Source organism: Rattus norvegicus (genome assembly GCF_036323735.1).
Source record: "Rattus norvegicus strain BN/NHsdMcwi chromosome Y unlocalized genomic scaffold, GRCr8 chrY_unlocalized_23, whole genome shotgun sequence".
NCBI lineage: Eukaryota > Metazoa > Chordata > Mammalia > Rodentia > Muridae > Rattus > Rattus norvegicus.
Genome location: NW_026947382.1, coordinates 460,583 through 481,064, shown reverse-complemented (window position 1 = coordinate 481,064; position 20,482 = coordinate 460,583). Strand labels below are relative to the sequence as shown.

The window sequence follows — 20,482 nt, the reverse complement described above, 5'->3', positions numbered from 1 at the left end:
ACTTATACAATTAAGAGGACTCCAGAAGGCCAAGGAATTACGACACATTCCCCATATGCCAAATCCATTTCCTCTCTAAAATTTCTAAGTTTATTGTCCTGAGAAACACTGTTCTGACGAAGAGATCTCAGAGAAATCTGGACTGAGTTCTCAAACAAGAGTCTAAAAGCCAGCACAAATCAGACTACTATCTTCATTGTGTTCCCTTACACAGAGGTGTCCTTTCACATGCAGAGGAATGTGTAGATGGACATATATTTGAATAAGATACTGAACCTAAGACTACTGCATTAGAGCCTCGTACAAGACTTCTAAGACTGTTGACTGCCTACCATGGATATTCAGGTGTGTATTCTTTACTGTGATTTTCAGTTTGGAGTTGCTGAAGTAGTGTGTGGCTGGAATGTTCTATAATTTCCAAGGTATCAATCAACCTTCAACTTCTGCTCAATAGTACTCCAGACATAAGAGGAAGAGAAGCTATGCACATTCCATACAGTCCAGGGGAGATCCTATTTCACCCTTATACTTTAAAACATCAAAAATCTATCACCTTTTCCTGGAGGGACAGCAAAAATTCCTCTTCTGCACACAGGGAAATTAGATATTCCTCCACCTATTCAAAGGAATCTGAGGATCCTCTTTTCATTTATATGATTTTTTAATTTAAGTTTCAAATATACCATTTCCTGGTTTCCTGTTCATACGTCATCTATCTGCTCTCACTCCTTCTTCGATAATGGTGTTCCCATCCACATCATCCACCCGTCTAATCTTTCTCACCTTCCTTATATTAAGAGTCCACATTTGGAAGGATTAAGAGCTTTTCCTCCCCTTGTTGCCCAAAAAGGCCATCTTGTGCTACATATACATCTACAGCCATGAGTCAATCCATGTATATACTTTGGGTGATGCTTTACTCCCTGGGGCCTTTCGTTGTTGGGCATTGTTGTCCTATGAGGTTGCAAGCCCCTTCAGGTCTTTCAACCGCTTCTCTAATTCCTGCAACTGGTGTTCCATTTTCAGATTAATGTTTTGCTGCTAGCATTCAACTATGAATTTGACCTGCTCTCGCTGTGTCTCTCAGGGACATCTATATCCAGTTCCAGTCAGCATGCACTTCTTAGCGTCAATAATCTTATATACTTTTGGTGACTGTATATATGTATATGACCCACAGGTGGGGCATGAATTCCTTCAGTCTCTACTTCTACCTTTGCCTCCACATAAACTCCCGTGAATGTTTTTTGTTCCGCCGTTTAAGAAGGAGTGAAGCTTGCATAATTTGATCATTCTTCTTGAACATCATGTGGTCTGTGGATTATATCTTGCCGAATTCGAACTTTTGGGCTAAAATGCACTTATCAGAGAGTGCATACTATGTGTCCTTTTCTGTGATTGGGTTACCTCACTAAGGGTGACGCTTTCTAGGTCAATCCATTTTCTTATGAGTTTCATGAATTCATTGATTTTAATGTGGAGTAGTAGAACATTGTACAGATGTATCACATTTTATGTATCCATTCATCAGTTGAAGAGCATCTTGATTCTTTCCAGTTCCTGGCTATTATAAATAATACTGCTGTGAGCATAGTGGAGCATGTGTCTTTGTTGTATGTTGCACCATCTTTTGTGTGTATGCAGAGTACAGGTACAGCTGGGTCCTCAGTTAGGGCATTATCCAATTTTCTCAGGAAACTTCAGAATGATTTCCAGAGTTATCATACAGGTTTGCAATCCCTCCAATAATGGAGCAGTGTTCCTCTTTCTCCATAACCTCACCAACATCTGTTTTCACCTGAGTTTTTGATCTTAGCCATTCTGACTGCCGTGAGGTGGAACCTCGGGACTATTTTTATTTTTATTTCCTTGATGACTAAGGATGTTGAACATTTCTTGACACACTTCTCAGCTATTTGTTATTCCTTAGTTGAGAATTCTCTGTTTAGCTCTGCACCCCATTTTTCATAGGATTATTTGGCTCTCTGGTGTCTAACTTCTTGAGTTATTTGTATATTTTGGATATTAGATCTGTATCAGGTGTAGGATTGATAAAGATCTTTTCCCAATCATTTGTTTGCTGTTTTCTCCTAATAACAGTGTCCTTTGACTTACAGAATCTTTGCAGTTTTATGAAGTCTCATTTCTGATTCTTGATCTTACAGTACAAACCAGTGGTGTTTAGTTCAGGAAATTTTTCCCAGTGCCCATGTGATCAAGATTCTTCTCTACTTATAGTTTCAGTTTATTGGGTTTGATGTAGAGGTTTTTGATCCACTCAGACTTAAGGTTTGATTAGACCAATAAAAATGAATCGATTTGCATACTTCTACATGCTTCTACATGCTGCCCTCCACTTGTTGAAAATCCTAATTTTTTTTTCATTGGATGGTTTTGGCCTCTTTGTCAAATATCAAGTGACCATTGATGTGTGTGTTTGTCTTGGGGTCTTCAATTCTATTCCACTTATCAACATTCCTAGATCTGTACAAATACAACTTTTTTTTTGTCATTGATTTTTTTTAATCACTATTGCCCTGTAATACTGCTTGAGGTAAGGAATGGTGATTCTCCCAGAGGTTCTTTTATTGTTGAGTACAGCATATGTATGTTGTGCCATCACTTTTATTAAATTCTAAAAAGTCTTTAATCTTTCTTTATTTCTTGCTTGACAAGTTATCTTTGAGTGGAGCACTGTTCAACTTACAGGTATGTGTGGGCTCGCTGATGTTTTGTGGATATTGAAGATCAGCCTTTTTTTGTCACGGTTTGATTGGATAAATGGACATATTTCAGTTTTCTTAGATCTGTTGAGGCCTGTTTTGTGACTTGTTATATGATTAGTTTTGGAAAAAATACTATGAGATGCTGGGAAGAAGGCATATTATTTTGTTTTAGGATGAAATATTATATAAATATCTGTAATGTCCATTTTGTTCACAACTTCTCTTAGTTTGTCTAGATCTTTGTTTAATTTCTATTTCCATGATCTGTCCATTGAAGAGAACGTGGTGTTGAAATCTCCCACTCTTATTATGTGAGGAACATTGGGTGCTTTGAGCTTTAGTAAGGTATCCTTTAGGAATGCAGTTGCCCATGTATTTGGAGCAAAAATATTTAGGAGTGAGAGTTCCTATTGCTGTGATAATCTTTTGATAAATATGAAATTTCCTTCCTCACCTGTTTGGAAAACTTTTGGTTGATAATCAATTATATTCCATAGTAGAATGGCAAATCCAGCTTCCGTCTATCAGACCATTTGCTTCAAAATTTGTTTTCTAGCCTAATACTCTCAGGTAGTGTCTGTCTTTGTCTCTAAGTTGTGCTTTTTACATGCAACAAAATGCTGGGTACTCTTTATGTATCCATTCATTTAGTCTACGTCTTTCTATTGGGGAATTCACTCCATTGTTGTTAAAATATATTAAGGAATAGTGATTGTTGCTTCTGTCATTTTTGTTGTTAGAGGTAGAATCATGTTTGTGTGTCTCTTTTCTTTTGGTTTCATAGCAAGATTAGTTTGTTGCTTTTTATAGTGTGTAGTCTCCCTCCTTGTGTTAGAGTTTTCTACCTATTATCTTTCGTAGGGCTGGATTTGTAGAAAGATACTGTATAAATTTCGTTCTGTCATGGAATATCTTCGTTATTCCATATGTGTTAATTGAGAATTTTCCTGGCAATAGTAGACTGGAATGGCTTTTGTGTTCTTTTATGGTCTAGAGTATATCATTGCAGGATCTTCTGACTTTCATAGTATCTGGTGAGAAACATTGTGTAATTCTCATAGGTCTGACTTTATATGTTACTTGACCTTTTTCCCTTATTGCCTTTAAACTTCTTTCTTTATTTTGTGCATTTAGTGTTTTGACTATCATGCGATGTGAGGAATTTCTTTTCTGGTAAGATCTACTTAGAGCTCTTTTGGCTTCTGGCATGTTTTTCGGCATCTCTGTCTTTAGGTTGGGGAAGATTTCTTCAAATTTTTTTGAAGATATTTACTGGCCCTATAAGTTGGGATTCTTCACTCTCTTTTATACTTCTTATTCTAACACTCGATCTTCTCATTGTGTCCTTGAGTCCAAACAACAGGTAACTTGGAGCAGAAAAGATGGTCTTATCTCTGCCTTCAAGTGTGTAGGCACTCTTACCAACTGGTTTTCAGCTCTCAGTACAGCCAGAAAACAAAAAAGTCCTTCAGCTGAATTCTCCTAGTTCCCTGTGTAAATATTGTGTACCTCCTTCAAATGATAAACTCTGAAAGCCTTATTTTATCCAAAATAGTTGTGGTGCATATGTGTGTGTGTGTGTGTGTGTGTGTGTGTGTGTGTGTGTCACATGTCCAGCAGACTCTGAATGGTCATTCCTTCAGTCTCCAAAGAACAATATCTCCCTACCCCTCTTATGGATATTTTATTTACTCTTTCAAGGAAGGAGTAATTCATCTGCATTTTGGTCCTCCTTCTTGAGTTTCATGTGGTGTGTGCCTTGTAACATAGTTAACTTGAGCATTTGCACTGATATCCAATTAAAAATGAGTGCATACTTTGTTTTTCTGTAATTGAGTAACCACCCTCTGGATGATATGTTCTAGGTGCATCCATTTGCCTATGAATTTCATGAACTCATTATTTTTGATAAATGAGTACTAGTCCATTGTGTAAATATAGGCCATTTTCTGTATCCATTCTTCTCGTGTAGCACATCTGGGTTAATTCCAGCTTCTGGATATTATGAATAAGGCTGCTATGAACATAGTTTAACATTTGTCTTTGTTGTATGTTGGAGCATCTTTTGGGTATATGCCCAGGGGAGGTATAGTTGGGTCTTCAGCAAGTGCAATGACCAATTTTTGAGGAAACTCAGGTCTGATTTTCAGGGAGGTTGTACCAGTTTGCAATCCCAACAACAATGGAGGAGTGTTCCTCTTTCTCCACATCCTTTCCAGCCTCTGCTGTCACCTGAGTCTTTGATCTTAGCCATTCTGACTGATGTGAGATAGAATCACAGGGTTGTTTTGATTTGCATTTCCTTTATGACTAAGTAGGTTATACATAAACCAAATCGTTCTAAGATATGATGTTACCCTAACTGTTGTTCTGTATATAGCTGTGTGCCAATTGAACAATTTCTATCTCCTTCTTCAAAGTTCAAGTCAAATCACATCAAGGAAATCCACACACAATCACATATGCAGAAGCCAATAGAATGGGCAGTGTCAGAAAGTGCCTAGAACACATTTGCACAGGAGAAAATTTTCAGAACAGTACACCAAAGGCTCTAAGATCACCAGTCAATTTACAAAATCCCATCATTCTGAAAACTTTCTTTAAAGCCAAGTACACTACCAATAGGAAAACAACAACCTACACATTTGGAAAAGAGTTTTACGAACCCTACATTTGAGAGAGTGCCAAAATTAAAAATATAAGAACTTAGAAAGGTAAACTCCCACACAACAAAGAACCCAACTTTTAAACTGGATTAGAGAGCTAACCAAGAATTCTCAACTGAGGTATCTCAATAGGTGAAAAACATATCGAGAAATGTTTAACATCCTTAGTTCACATAAAGGCAAATCAAAATGAACATAAGAGTCTTCCTTAAAACAATCAGATTGGCTAAGACAAAAAAACTAATGCAGTAGCAGAGTGGGCTAGGATGTAGGGAAAGTGGAATACTCCTCCACTGCTTGCGGGATTAGTAGCTGATAGCCACCTTGGATATCATCAGTGTGGAGGTCCAGAGAAAATTGCAAACAGCTTTACTTGAAAACCAGCTTTACCACTCACTTCAACACATATACTCAAACTTGATCCATACATAACGTGGACATGTGGTTGAAGATATTCACAGCAGTCTTACTTATAACAGTCGAATGCTGGAAAGAACCATGATATACCTCATCTCCACTCAGGAATAAATACAGAAAGTGTGCTATATGTAAACAATGGAACATTACTTAGGTATTAAATATGAGGACACCAAGAACTCTGTAGACAAATGATGGAACATGAAAATAGTGAAATAACAGAAATCGAAAAGGACATAACATGGGATGGACTTAGTGACTAGTAGATGTTAGCCCTGCTAACAGAATACCCACTATACAAATCTTTTATAACATGAAGGGTAACATGTGAGAAGGCCAAATGGCGGATACTTGGAACCCAGTTAGAAGGGAGAACAAAATAGTCATGGAATGCAGTGGAGTGGAAGAATCTAGCTAGATGTGGAAAATGATGGATAAAGTGGTGGGAGTTGCACCAATTAAAAGAGACAGGAGAGAAATTCAGAGGAAACGTGGAGTAAATAACAATAAGCGTCAGTGGTGGGTGGTGAACTTGGGTATCCCCAGGAAAATCCCAGATGCCAGAGATGCAAGTGTATCCCAGAAACTTACTGTGATGGTGGTAGTTTAAATACCGAGCAGGAAAATAGATAGAACAACTAGAGACTTCCTCCTGTAGCTAGACATGCCCCCCAGTGAAGGGGTGGTGCTGCCCACACAGCTCACATTTTTTTTACCTATAAATCTCCAATCTAAAAAATGTAAATACAAAAATGGAGCAGAGACTGAAGGAAAGGCAATCCAGAGACCACCCGACCAGAAGAACAATTTCATCCAGAGACTCCAAATCCTCAGACTATTCCTGAGGTCAAGATGTGCTGGCAGATAAGAGCCTAATACGTCTGTCCTCCGTGGGGCTCTGCCATCACCTGACCGTGACAGATGCAGAAACACCTAAGCATTTGACAGCACCTGACAGCCACAAAGGAAGAGATAGTGGAATGACTTAAGGATCTGGAGGGATTTGGAACCCAATATGAAGAACAACAGTATCAATTAAGCTTACCCTTCAGAGGTTCAGGAAATTTTCCACCTTCTAGTATATGCTTTGGCCAGTCCAAGACTTCTGCTACATAGATACCAGAGCATATGGGGAAGACAACTGCCTCAACTGCCATATCTGGGAAGGGAAGCAATTGGTCCTGTGGAGATGTCATATCAAAGAGAAGGGGGATGTTAGAGGGCAAAAGTCGAAGTGGGGAGCACCATATTAGAAAAATGAGGATCGGAATAGCTTAGGGAATTTAAGAAAGAAAAACCAGTTTGGGAAATGACATTTGAAATGTAAACAAATAAATATATTATTTTATACATATAATGTGTACAATATAACACATTTATGTTTACAACAGAGATATTCACATCTGTCTCCTTAAGGACTATATATTTCATTTTCTGTACTATAGGTTTGTTGAGAGTTGAAATCCATAATTTTCGTGAGTTTCTTACTATTGAAAATCACATAGATACACCCAATCAATGTTTTATCTCCTGTCCTTATAGCTATAAATCTTTAGTTACCACTGCAAAAAAAATATGTTTTATTTCTGTTGCATTGGGATTCCTTTCCATGCCTCAAATGTTTCCCAACTTAACTGTACATCTCTATATTCCCTCCATTGTCATCCTCTTCCCTCTTTCTTCACGTTTGACATTCCTGTTCTTGACAGTGTTCCTCTGCAATCCATAAGTTCATTTGTACGTCCCAAAGTGAGGACAGTCTGGACCGCATCCCTTGAATTTACACTAAACTAATCAAACCGAAATAGTGTGGAGAATTAACATTCAGATTAAAGTGAAAATGTCTCCCATTTTTCTTTTTTGATCTGGATTATCTCATCTATGATGACTTTCACAAGATCCATTCATTGTCCTGAAAATTACATGCTTTCCTTTTTCAATCTGTAAAAGACCCACATTTTCTTTATGCATTCATTTGTAAAGGAACAACTTGAATATTTCTAATTATTCAAGGGTCTCTATACTAGGATGAATCAAAATTTGGATATATTTTCCTCGAGTTATATCTTTAGGCGCATCCATTTCCGGATTCCTGAAGAAACATCATACTGATTTCAAAAGGTGCTGTAGAAGTTTGCATTCCAACCAGGAGAATAGTAATGTTCCCCTCTCTCCATAACACAGCAAACATAAGTTGACTCATGTGTTATAAAACTAAAATTTCTGAAAGGGAGGAAAAAATTCTCAGAATAATTTTGTTTTGCATTTCTGTATTGTATAAGGATGATAAATATTTCACTTTCGATTCTTAGTCACTTGAGTTTCTTCACTTTTGAATATTTTGTTTAGATATGTAGCCTAATTTAATTTAGTTTCTTGATATATAGTGTTTTAGTTTTTCTAATATTATTTATAGAAGCACGTTTTTGAACATGTACATGGAAATAATGCTTACTATTTTTGAAAATAGCCACTTTAAAATCATTAAGATCAAATTACATAATGCTCTCATTAAACTCACAGAATTGGCAGATCTTTTTAACCAACTGAAATCATAAGGTCGCTTCATGAAATATCCCTATATAATAAAACATTTTCTACATACATTATACTGAGGAATATAGTTTATATATTTTACTCTTTGAGAATTTCCACCAATGAATGTTGATGATAATTTTCCATTTATTTTTTCCACATCACTCTATTTCTTTGAATCCTTCCTGTGTATATCTTCTACATTAAAGTACTGTTTAATAACTCTATGATAAACCCTTACAAATAATTTTCAATCCTCCAACTGAAGATACTAACTGTCCATAGTATGTCAGATAGGTATAGCAGTTTTCAGGCCTTTTCCCTGCATTCTTCCCTGTTGACTGGTTTGAAGCTGTGCAGGAAACAACAGCTGCTATGTGACATGAGGGCAACACTTCTTGTATCCAGAAGACACGCTTTATGTCTGATCCCTCCCACAATTTTCTACACCTAAAGTCTCTTTTCACCTTGTTTCAGAATGGCTTTTTGGCCTTGCGGAAGGTGTATAACATGTATATCCAACTCATCATGGCTGAAATCAGTAAAATGTAGACAACTATATAATGAATGAAAGGAAGGGGTCACTCTTGGAAAGTATTAACAAGATCGTCATAACCTCTGGCCATGTTAGGTAATGAAAGGTTTGAATTAATAAAATGAAAGAGAATATAGGAAACATGGAGAAAACACAAATTATTTAGATTTACAGTCCCAAATCTAGAATATTTTTTAAAGCATTCGTGATTTACTGTGGGGAGCTGGCGTAGTGGCAATCCCAAGATGGAGTCCGGGACTGCTGCCACGTCTCACGAATAGCACCTGAACTTAAGCCCATGCCCCATTGTGAGAACTGCGCAGGTGCACCATAACATTATATGATGTGGACCTATGAACAGAGGTTACACAGACTGGTGAGGTAGTTGAGGGAGGATATAAGGGAGTGGCCTCGGGGGCTGGATGAAGGCATTGTTCCTGCTTGCAGACAAAAGGGTTCCTGAATAAACTGCTTTGAGAAGAACGTGTGGTGTTGCTCCTTTCCTGCTGGTCGGGGTTGGAAGTGAGAGTATATACTAGATGTATTGGGTATAGCAATATTAAATCAGCTCACTTTGTATAATTAAAACAGCTCTATACTAAATAATTGCATAGAATCAGGTATTTAATTTCTCCCACCTCAAATATCATAGATTCACATGTATTCAGTTGAAAAGAAATGAATATACATTTAAATAGCATTTAAAGTGTTTAGGACTATTTCATAAAGTAGACAAAAGGATTTAATACAATAAAATTCTATTTTGAATCTGGTATTATCTAACAATGATAGAGAAAATAAGGAGAGAGAGTGAGACAGGGGGACAATCTGGCAAAAGGGAAGGTAATGAGAGAGGGAGAAAGAGGTACGGACCAATGACACAAAGAGAGGAAGAGGGAGTATTTTACACACTAATTTAAACCTATACACACATATTCTCAATAAAATACTTGTGAACAGATTCAAGTCAACATTAAAAATAATCTTCTACCAGATAAGCTTTCTTCAAATCCCACACATACAAGAGAGAAAAATTTAAACAGGTCCACTACAAGCAACAAGAAGACAAGGATATACACTGGTTTCACAACTATGTATTACAGTATTTGGAATTTTAGCTGGAGGAATATGACAACCGAAGAAGATCCAGGGAATACAAATGAAAAATTAAGAAATCAAAATGTTCTCGTTTGCAGATGTCATGACACCATTTTAAAAACTCTAAAAATGTATCAGTCTCTTAAGACTGAAAAATACGGTCATAAAAGCAGAATATCATACGAACACACAAAATTCCTTAGCCTTCCTTTATGGCAATCCAAACCATACTTTGAGGAAATATGGGTCAAATTCCCCTCACAATAATCTGAATATATAAAATAAAATATTGTGGATGAAAATATTAAAAATGCAAAGACCACTATGAATTAGCTAGACGTGATCCTGAATAGAGACAATTGTTCTTTAAAAGTTTACGTTTCTTAAAGCTGAAAATATATTCACAATTCAAAGTGAAAACTCAAAACACGTTATCGTTTTTGTTTTCCAATTTCAAACCATGGGAGAGAAATCAGGGAAGTATTCCACTTGAAACACTCTTAAAATATATAACAAAATACCCTGAATTCGCATAGTTATAAAGCATACTATGAGAAGACATACGAAGTAACCATGATCCATCCAGAAAACATATAAGAACATTCCAGCTGATGTTCTGAAGGACCTTAAAAACTTGAATAAATCAAACTTTTATAGTTTTAAGAATAAGTAGATAGTGTAATAATGTCAATTTTTGATTAATTAATAAAGGAAGGCTAAGGAATTTTGTGTGTTCGTATGATATTCTGATTTTATGACCGTATTTTTTCAGTCTTAAGAGACTGATACATTTTTAGAGTTTTTAAAATGGTGTCATGACATCTGCAAACGAGAACATTTTGATTTCTTAATTTTTCATTTGTATTTCCTGGATCTTCTTCGGTTATCATATTCCTCTGCTAAAATTCCAAATACTGTAATACATAGTTGTGAAACCAGTGTATATTCTTGTCTTCTTGCTGCTTGTAGTGGACCTGCTTTAAATTTTTCTCTCTAGTATGTCTGGGATTTGAAGAAAGCTTATCTGGTAGAAGATTATTATTAGAAATAAAATCTCCTCTTCTGGAGATTGCAGATTAGCCTCAGGAAATGGTTTTTGGCTGGCAGCACCATTGACAAAACAGTGTTTTGGTGGAGGATTTTCCATCAAAAAACTTAGCTTTACCACAGAGGCTAGGTCCAAAATACAAATGATAGTCAGTCAACAGTTTGCCATATCTTGTTATCCAAAGAAAAGGAACAGTTGATTTAGTCATGATTCGGTGATGACTCTAATTCATTTCAGAATCATAGATATTGTCAGCATATATAAAACCAAAAGACCCATTGTCAAACAGCAGTATTCTCCGCATTGCCCACAGTCACCATAGTAATACCAGTGGTGAGCTCTACAGTATGGTTTGTTTCTGTTTCCTGTTTTTGCAGCTTATAAACCTTGTTTCTTTGACCCACAGAGAAGTTTCAAATAAAATAATGAAAAAAAATTTGAATTGAAAGCTATTGGTCGCTTGTAGTTGTAGTTAAAAATGAGGACCTCAAGCAATCTTCACTTGGTCCTCTTCTTTTAGGATTGGGGTTGATTCGCTTTTGCTTTTGCTTTTAGTTTCATTTTGGTGATTTTTTTTTGTTTTATTATGTTTTCTTTTTCTTTTTGTTCTTTTCTACATGCAGAGATCAAGAAGTGGTCAGAAGAATTTCAAGTACAAATTCAGATGGCTGGAAAGAGCCCAGTCTCTCTAACAGGTCCACATTGTTTGCTGTACTAGGGATTTTTCTCTTGCCTTTCATATTGCCCATTTCCACTTTTTGGATCCTTTTATCCTGGCATAATTAATACTACATGTATATTATAATTATTTGAATTTCAACTCTGAAATTCTAACTCCTCTATCTCCCACACAAAACCAGAGACATGGAATGAGTCTTGTTTGGTCACGTTTTGATTCTTAGATCGGGAATCTTCCTGCAAACACTGAAGGTCCTGTTCCCAAATTGATTCTCTATAGTTCAATAAAGATGCTCTTGGCCAACCAGTTGTGAGGATATCTAGTATTCCTGCAAACAGGCTAGTAGACACAAGGGTGGAGAAAGGATTTAAGGGTGGAGTAAGAGCTACCAGTCATGTGAGATCTAGTATGGAGTGGCCATTGGTGTAGCAAGCAGGATGTTAGAAACACAGTAAGATAAGCTCATATTTGGGGTGCTGCGCTATGACTAATGACAACTGAGCAATTGAGATAGGGCAGATTTAGAGGTGTTGAGAAGGGAGTAAAAAGGACAGTTTGCTATTTGGTAGAGGCTTAAAAATCCTGAAAATAGAGCTAAAGCACATCAAATGTTCTTAAGCGTATGTGGCTTTCAAGTGCATTATAAGGGAACCTGATCAGCTCTGGGAGCTTGGACTTCCTTGAGCTTAAAGTGAGGCAGTAGGAACAATTTCTGCAGAGTCTTATGAGAGCAATCCATGACCATAACGACCGTGTCCAAAATCACCTTGACCATGAGAGTTAAAGCTGACCCACATGTATCTTTTGATATAACCATTTCTTCTTTGTGATCTTTTAGTGTTCCATTTGCTCAAAATTATTAGTGAAGAGGGTAAAATGATACTATGGGCTACTCTTGGTTGTCAACTATTCATCTGAGATTAATTAAACCCCAGAGATAGAGGGAATATGTGAATAATTTCTGCATAATATAAGGTCAATGTAAAATGTATTTCTTATATGGATCTTTGGGGTGGGATGTTGCTTCTTTAACCTAGAACTTCATCAATATCTCGTCTTTATATTTATTTTTTCAGGCATCTGCAGATACTACCTTTTGAGGAATGAATCCTTCTCAGGAGACAATAGACGGAACCTGCACTTCAATGATAATTAAATGGCACTTCAAGATATCAAATCAAAATATCAAAGTGAGAATGGAATAAATTTATTAGTACAGTGTTTTGCAAACAACTTCTTTCACAAACAGCCTTGGAAGGAGAATTCTGAAATTTTGCATTTCATATTTGACTTTGCTGGTACTCTGACAAAATCAACTCACAACTGTTTGGGGCTTTATGGGCAATTAAATACTACAAACAGAGCTGAATGAATCAGTGCTCTGCGGTATGTGTTAATATGGCTACAGTGAAGAACAACTATGCTTAAGCTATTCATCTGTTTTTCAAACAGCATCCTCATGCAACTGTGGACTTCTGTGGGTCGTTGGATGGATAGGTTGAGAACACTGGCTGAGAGCTGCAAATGCAGAAGTGGGATGGTACATGATTGGATCATGAAAGGCCTGTGTGTAGATCATAAACAACTTCACAATATTCAATACTTTAATAATTACTAGGAAGTAGACTTCTATAAAATGACTTCAGCAGACCAGCATGGTAGAAAAACAGTAACTGATTCCCTGGAGATTTAAATCCACTGGATTGTGAAACATGGACTTAGAGGTAGAGACATGTCAGCACATGAAGACTGGATAATGAAACCACTGTTGTCTCTTAAGTTTCCCTAACCCATGGTTTGAGGCCAACAGCAACAGATTTTTTGCACTGAGGAATAGAATAAAAGCCAATTTGTTGAAAATCCCAATCATAAGAAAATACTGAAATCATCTGTGACAAACATCAACTCTCAGCATGGTTTCAGGATGTCTGAATGTCTGCTGTCAGCATGGGCTTTTACTGACATCCCTTTTATAACTGCAGAGCTCCAATCTGCTTCAGCCACATCATCATCTCTTAATTCTGTTGCAGGTAGATTAGATCACTGTGTCTGCCTATGCAGTCTTTCTCTACATATAAAGACCCAAGGAACAAATCTCACTCCAGGCAGCTGTTGAAAGTAATTTTGAATCGCATTGGTGTTGTTAGTAGATGTAATGTCTTCAAATCCCAGAAGACCATGTTTGCAAAGGAGTTGATTGAGGAAGTCTTGGGTATTTCTTTCATAGGGGCAGGTGGGATCGATGAACAGGACCGCTTTCTCAGACTAGATCTTGCAGTTCACATACACGTGAGCCATGCTGACAGGGTGCAGCTTCCCAGAATAGAATGTTCAGTTGAAGATACTGGTCTGTTTGAGAGTGGCAAACCCAATGTATTCTAAACCATGCATTCTAGTTGAATCCCTATAGAAAACATGGAAGAAAGAAGCATTTACTTTTTCATTTTTGCACTAACAATGCTACCAAACACTCACAGACATTAGAACCTGCATACTGAAGATGTATCCATATACAAATGACCAGATGTGACATCTAGCCTTTTGAACTAATAAAATAATGGATTCTAGGACTTTAAAAATAGTCAGCCAGTGTTAAAGTATGTGGTCCATAGTGTGTGATAATTGTGACTAGTTCGATAGCTCTGTACAGAGAGATTCATCCTTTACTATCTCTTAGGGAACACGAACTACTACACCAGGTATCTAGAGAAGACCTTTTACTGCAGTTTGAGTCTAGCAAGAGTTTCAGCTCAGTTACAAATTTCCAATGGCCACATACCCTTAGTCTGATATTCATACGCTGCTTTGATACAGTCCTACTTATATTCTATAGTTCTTGTCAACCGAATTAAAAGAGCATTGTATCCTATTAAAGAAATGCACAGTAATTTATTTGCATGAGTGCAGCAGAGAGAAGGATTATAGGATAAACAAGAATTGGAAAGCAAGATGTCCTTCCTTCTGAGGACCAAGACCAGGAAACCTGAACTACATAAAAATCTGAAACAAGTTGTCTGAAGTTTGTTCTTTCCTTCAATCATGGGGCTCCTAGTGAAGGAGCTCAGTTCTCAAGAGTTGGCAAAAATTACCTTTATTGCTGAGCCAGGACAATTGCTGAATACTTCATTCATGGACCTGAAGAAACTCTGTATCCATCCTGCTATAATATGTATATATCTATGTATCATTCATAGAATGGACACTTTACTGTTGGTTTGAAAGCAACAGTTTGTCCCTGGAGAGACACAGATTTCTTCTTTCACAAATTATTTCACAGTCTGATGGTGGGTCTCATAAGTTCATTCCGGGATTTGCTTTACAGTAATCATTCAGTGATCTGGAAGAAACACTTATTTAATGTTGTGAGATCTACTAGAACAATATCAACCATCATTTTCCCTTCCCAGTTTAATTCTGAATCATTCTCCACTAAAGGTCTGTGGTCTCTGATGAAGGCAGCATCTCCACAGACTAGTCTGAATATTGCTCTTAGCACTGCATTTATGATACATCAATGTGATTTCCTTACCACTCTCATTCCCTAGAGAGTTTTTCAATTCATTTCATCTGATGGGTCTAATGTACATCATCACCAAGGATGAGTTTTGAGAGTTTTGCTAAAAAATTTAAAAAAAGAAAGAAAGAATAGGAAAGAAAAGAAATAAAGGAAAACTGCAAGCTTATCTCACCAATTGACTCAGAAATCTAAAGTTTTATTCAGTGGAAATAATTGTGGAAAGTCTGAGATGATGATGTTTCAACTAGAAGCACTTCTCTCTCCAGGATATTAGTGTAAGAGTGAAACTGCACTATTGGTATCCAAAGAATGGAGGAGTTTACTCTGAGCAGACAACACAATACTTGTCTTTCATTTCTTACTTAGGACATTTTTATAATTGACAAAAAGAATAAATGCAATGAGCTCTCAGGAAAACATCTGTGACCTTCCAAAAACTTTGGAATAAAGAAATGAATGATATAAAATCTCTCACTTCCAGGAGCCATAAGAACTGCGAAGTCCAGATGTTTGTGAGAGGCTCACAGCTTTTGATTCCCATATGTGGAAGGCTCAGAACAAGTCTATCTCTTCAGTGATCCTACTGAACTCCTACCAAGGACTCACTGAGCTTTCCCAAGGACCGTGTATTTCTTCCTTTTTTTATATCAAGACAGAAGACCAGCTTCCTCCTTCCCATCTCTGGTCTCTTCATCCTCTTTCTTCTCACTCCACAATGGATACTCTGAATTAGAGTTTAATTAGTAAATACTAGAGGTACTGAAGGGATATCTGGATGGAGTTGCAGTAACAACAACACTTGTGACATCACTGAAGAAGCTAGTCCTCTCCAGGTTACAATAGATGTTTCAGGGAGGGCCTCATGATTATGTCATTGAGATGTTACCTGTTAAAAAGCTTTCCTTACATTGACCAGATTCAAAGGTGCCCATTCCACATATGTCTCCTGTGACACAGGGGAAACCTTTATGTACTCCCTCTCTCTAAAGGTAGAGACTTCTCTTTGCTTTATTAGCTGTTACTTGAGATGGAGAAAGTATGTCAGGGGCTTGCCATGGGTAGAAGATTTAGGAACATGTAGTGTAGGAGATAATTCTAGATAATATTTTTATTCCCAGGTTCATTCCTGAGACATAGAGTTCAATTTTCTTCGTTATCTATGTATCACAATGGCCAGTATTTTCCGTGCAGACCTTTAATTAAATGAATATTGTATTTCACTTTCTTATTGTACATTCCTTGACAGGGGAATTCATAATTATTCCTGAAGGTGTACTCAAAAATTCTGTTTTCCAATTCCATTTTCTGCAATGATTTTGACAACAAAGTGTGCCCATCTTTAGAGTGAGCATAACGGTATGAATACTGTGTACTCACTTCTAATATTAAACTCCTAAATGCTTCTTTTATGTAATAATTACAAGGCATCAGCAAAGCAAAGGGCAAGATGGGGTACAGAATTCGGTTCTATAGTCCCATTTGATATCAATTCTGCACTACCTATCTTCCTGTGTCCCTATGGCCAGACTTAAGGGTTTTGGATGTTTTATCATTATTCTTTCTTAAGTAGAAACCTTAGATACCGGAGGATAGGCAGGGAGAAAAACGGCATGGTTATCAGTCAAACCTCAAATTCAATATGTTCATAATACAGGAGGGAGTCTATTTGACATTGTCATTTCTGAATTCTACATTCTTGACCTAGTTGGGCAGATTCTATGTTAACATTCCAACTAACCACCTGGCTGTAGGAGCCACAAAAAGTATATATATACATCTGCCACCAAAATGATATAAAATTGATGAAGCTAAGAAGTGCATTCTGCCAGGAACCGGATATAGACATTTCCTGAGAGACACAGCTAGAATATGTGAAATACAGAGGTAAATGATAGTGACAAACCCATGAACTGAATGAAAATGGACTTCTTGTGGTAAATGTTGGGAAATGATTACAAGATCTGAATGGGGCTTTAATCCCCACAAGGACAATGCCAATGAATGAAACCTTTCTGGTACTAAATCAATATTCAAAGACTGCACATGGACAGACCAATGGCTTCAACTGCATATGAAGCGGAAGATGGCCTTCGTGAGCACCAATGAAAGAAGAGGCCCTTGATCCTCCCTAGGTTTGATTCCCAGTTCAACGGAATGTAAAGAGACAGTAAGATGGGTTATAGAAAAAGGGGAAGGGGACAGGTTAGGGCTCTTATGGACAGGAAACTGGGTAAGGAAATTACATTTGAAATGTAATTAAAGAAGTATCCAATTAAAAAAGCATTAAAAATTCCTAAAAAAATGATAGAAGTAAAAGAAAAGAAAACTATCAATGAATCATACATATTGATGCAGAAATCTAAAGGGTATGTATCAGGGAATGGTAATCAGAGTAATACAGGTGGAAAGACTGAGATGACGATATATTAACTAGATGCACATCTCTGTCCCAAATATCAGTGTCAGAAACAAAGTGCAGTATAGGAATCCAAATCAAGGCGGAGTTTACATTGAGCTGAGGATACAATACTTGTCATCCCTCCTTCCTTAGGACCTTTTTATCCTGGGCAAAAAGAATGAAAGCGATGAGCTATCAGAAAAACAACTGTACACTTCCTAATACCTGACTTTTGGAATAAAGAAATTAATGATAAAAAATCTCTGACTTCCAGGAACCATAACAATCAAGGAAATCCAGATGTTACTGAGAGGGTCCCACCTTCTGAATCCCATATGTGGAAGGCTCAGATCAAGTCTATGTGTTCAGTGAACCCTCACAACCCCTACACAGCACTCACTGTGCTTTTCCATGTACCATATATTTTTCGTTTTTTAAACTAAAACCCTAGGCCAACTTCCTTCTCCCCATTTCTCATATCTACATTCTATTTGTTCTCCCTCCCAAATAGCTGTTTACACTGAAATAAAGGCCTATTAATAAAATCTAGAGGTACTGAATGAATGTCTGAGAGGAAGTTGCAGTCAGGAAAACACTAGTGACATCACAGGAGAAGCTAGGGCTCCCCAGTATACAAGAGATTATTCAGGGATGGCCTAATGATCATGTCACTGAGAACTGCCATGGCCTACCTCCTAAAGAGCTTTCTTTATATCGACCAGATTCTAGGGTGATGTTCCAGGTGTGTCCTTTGACACAGTGGAAAACTTTATGTAGAACATCTCTCTAAAGCTAGAGAGTTCTCTTTGCTTTATTAGTGGTTACATGCTCTGAATGAAGAAAGCTATAAAGGGTATGGCATGTGTAGAAAATATCTAGGAACATGGGACGTAGGAGATTCTTCTGTATTATAATTTTATTCCCATTTCCATTCCTGTGACAAACAGTTCAATTTCCTAAGTTCTATCTGTTTCCCAAAGGCCTTTGTTTCCCTACAGATATTTAATTGAGTGGATTTTGAATTTCATTTTCTAATTGTTCATTCCTTGATAGCGGACTTTATAGATATTCCTGAATGTGTCCTCAAAAATTCCGTTTTGCAATTCTAGTTTTTTGCAATGATTTTTGCAAAAAAGCTGGCCAAGCTAAAAAGTGAATGTAATAGTGTAAATATTGTGTACCTACTTCAAATGATAAACTCCCAAATTTTTATTTTATGCAAAAATTACCTGATATCAGTAAATCAAAGGGCAGCATGGACTATACAATGCGGTTATGTAGTCCCATTAGATATCATTTCAGTAATATCTACCTTCCTGTGTTCCAAGGGTGAGACTTCAAGCTTTTGGATGTTTTACCATGATTCTTTCTTCAAGCCATACTAAAGATACAGGATGATGGGAAGGGAGAGGAATGGCTTGAGGTCCAGTAAAAGCTAAACTTCAATAGGTACATAAGACCAGGATTGATATTGTCATTTGTGGATTCTCCATTCTTGACCTAGGACCTCAGAATCCATGTTAAAATTTCAACTAAATTCATAGATGTATAAGCCACCAAATATATATATATATATATATATATATATATATATATATATATATATATATATAATATAGATAAATCGATATAGAGATAGAGAAGAGATAGAGCTAGAGACAGAGACAGAGACAGAGATAGATAGATAGATAGATAGATAGATAGATAGATAGATCAGACACCAAAACTAGATACGATTAAGGTTAATAAAGCTAAGAAGTGCATGCTGCCAGTAACAGGTTATATATCTTCCCTGAGAGTCACAGCTAGAGCATGTCAATTACAGAAGTGAATGCTAGTGGCAAACCAGAGAAGTGTAACGGACCTCTTGTTGTTAAATTTTTAGAAAGGATTACAAGAGCTGAAGACATTATCAACCCCATCAGAAGAATAATGCGAATGAACAAGAACCTTCTGGTACTATAAAGATACTCAAAGACTGTACATGGACAGACCTATTGCTCCAACTGCATGTGTGGCAGAGGATGGCATTGTTGGACACCAAAGGAAGGAGAGGCCCTTGGTTCTCCATAGGTTTGACTCCCAGTTCAAGGAAATTTCAACGGGTAGTAAGGGTGGTTTAAGTGTAAAGGAAAGGAAACATTTAGGTCTCTTACGGAGAGGAAACTGGGAATGGAAATAACATTTAAATATAGATATAGAAATATCCAAAAAGTATTAAAATTAACTTAAAATTTAAAAAAAATGAAAGAAATAAAAGTAAATAAAACTGCAAGGTAATCAGACATATTGATTCATAAATCTAGAGGGACACTGTCAGGGAATGGTAGTCAGCATAACACTAGTGGAAAGACTGAGATGATGAACTCTCAACTAGAAGTATTTCTCTCTCCCAGATATCTGTGTCAGACACAAACTGCGATGTAGGAATCAAAAACATGGAGGAGTTTACTACGAGCTGAGGATACAATACTTGTCTTTCCCTCTTTCCTTGGGACTTTTTCCTTCTGGGAGAAAAAATAAAACCCATGCACTCTCAGAAAGAAAAAAAAAACAAAAACAAAAACAAAAAAAAACAAACAAACAAACAAAAAAAACTGTACCTGTCCCAACACCTGGCTTTTGTAATAATGAAATTAATGATAATAAAATCTCTGACTTCCAGGAACCATAACAAACAAGGAAATCCAGATGCTACTAAAAGGCTACCACTTCCTCAATGCCATATGTGAAAGGCTCAAATCAAGATTGTGTGTTCAGTGAACCCTCACAAACCCTGCTCAGCACTCACTGCGCTTTCCCATGTATTTCCCAAATATTTCCACATATTTCTTCATTTTTTAAAACTGAAACAGAAGGCCAA

The 20,482-nt window shown here is 36.9% G+C and overlaps 1 long non-coding RNA gene across 7 annotated transcripts in view; it reads left to right on the top strand.

Moving 5' to 3' along the window:
* LOC134484650 (uncharacterized) overlaps positions 1-20,482 on the top strand; it is a 38,696-nt gene that overhangs the window by 6,655 nt on the left and 11,559 nt on the right. For 2 of the 7 annotated variants that reach the window (XR_010062229.1, XR_010062227.1), the window contains 2 exons: positions 215-345; positions 12,781-15,859. This is a non-coding gene — a long non-coding RNA (uncharacterized LOC134484650). Of the gene's footprint in view, positions 1-214; positions 346-11,648; positions 11,721-12,780; positions 15,860-19,504; positions 20,132-20,482 lie in introns of those variants that run through there. The other 5 variants (XR_010062230.1, XR_010062228.1, XR_010062231.1 and 2 more) reach the window with 5 other exon arrangements.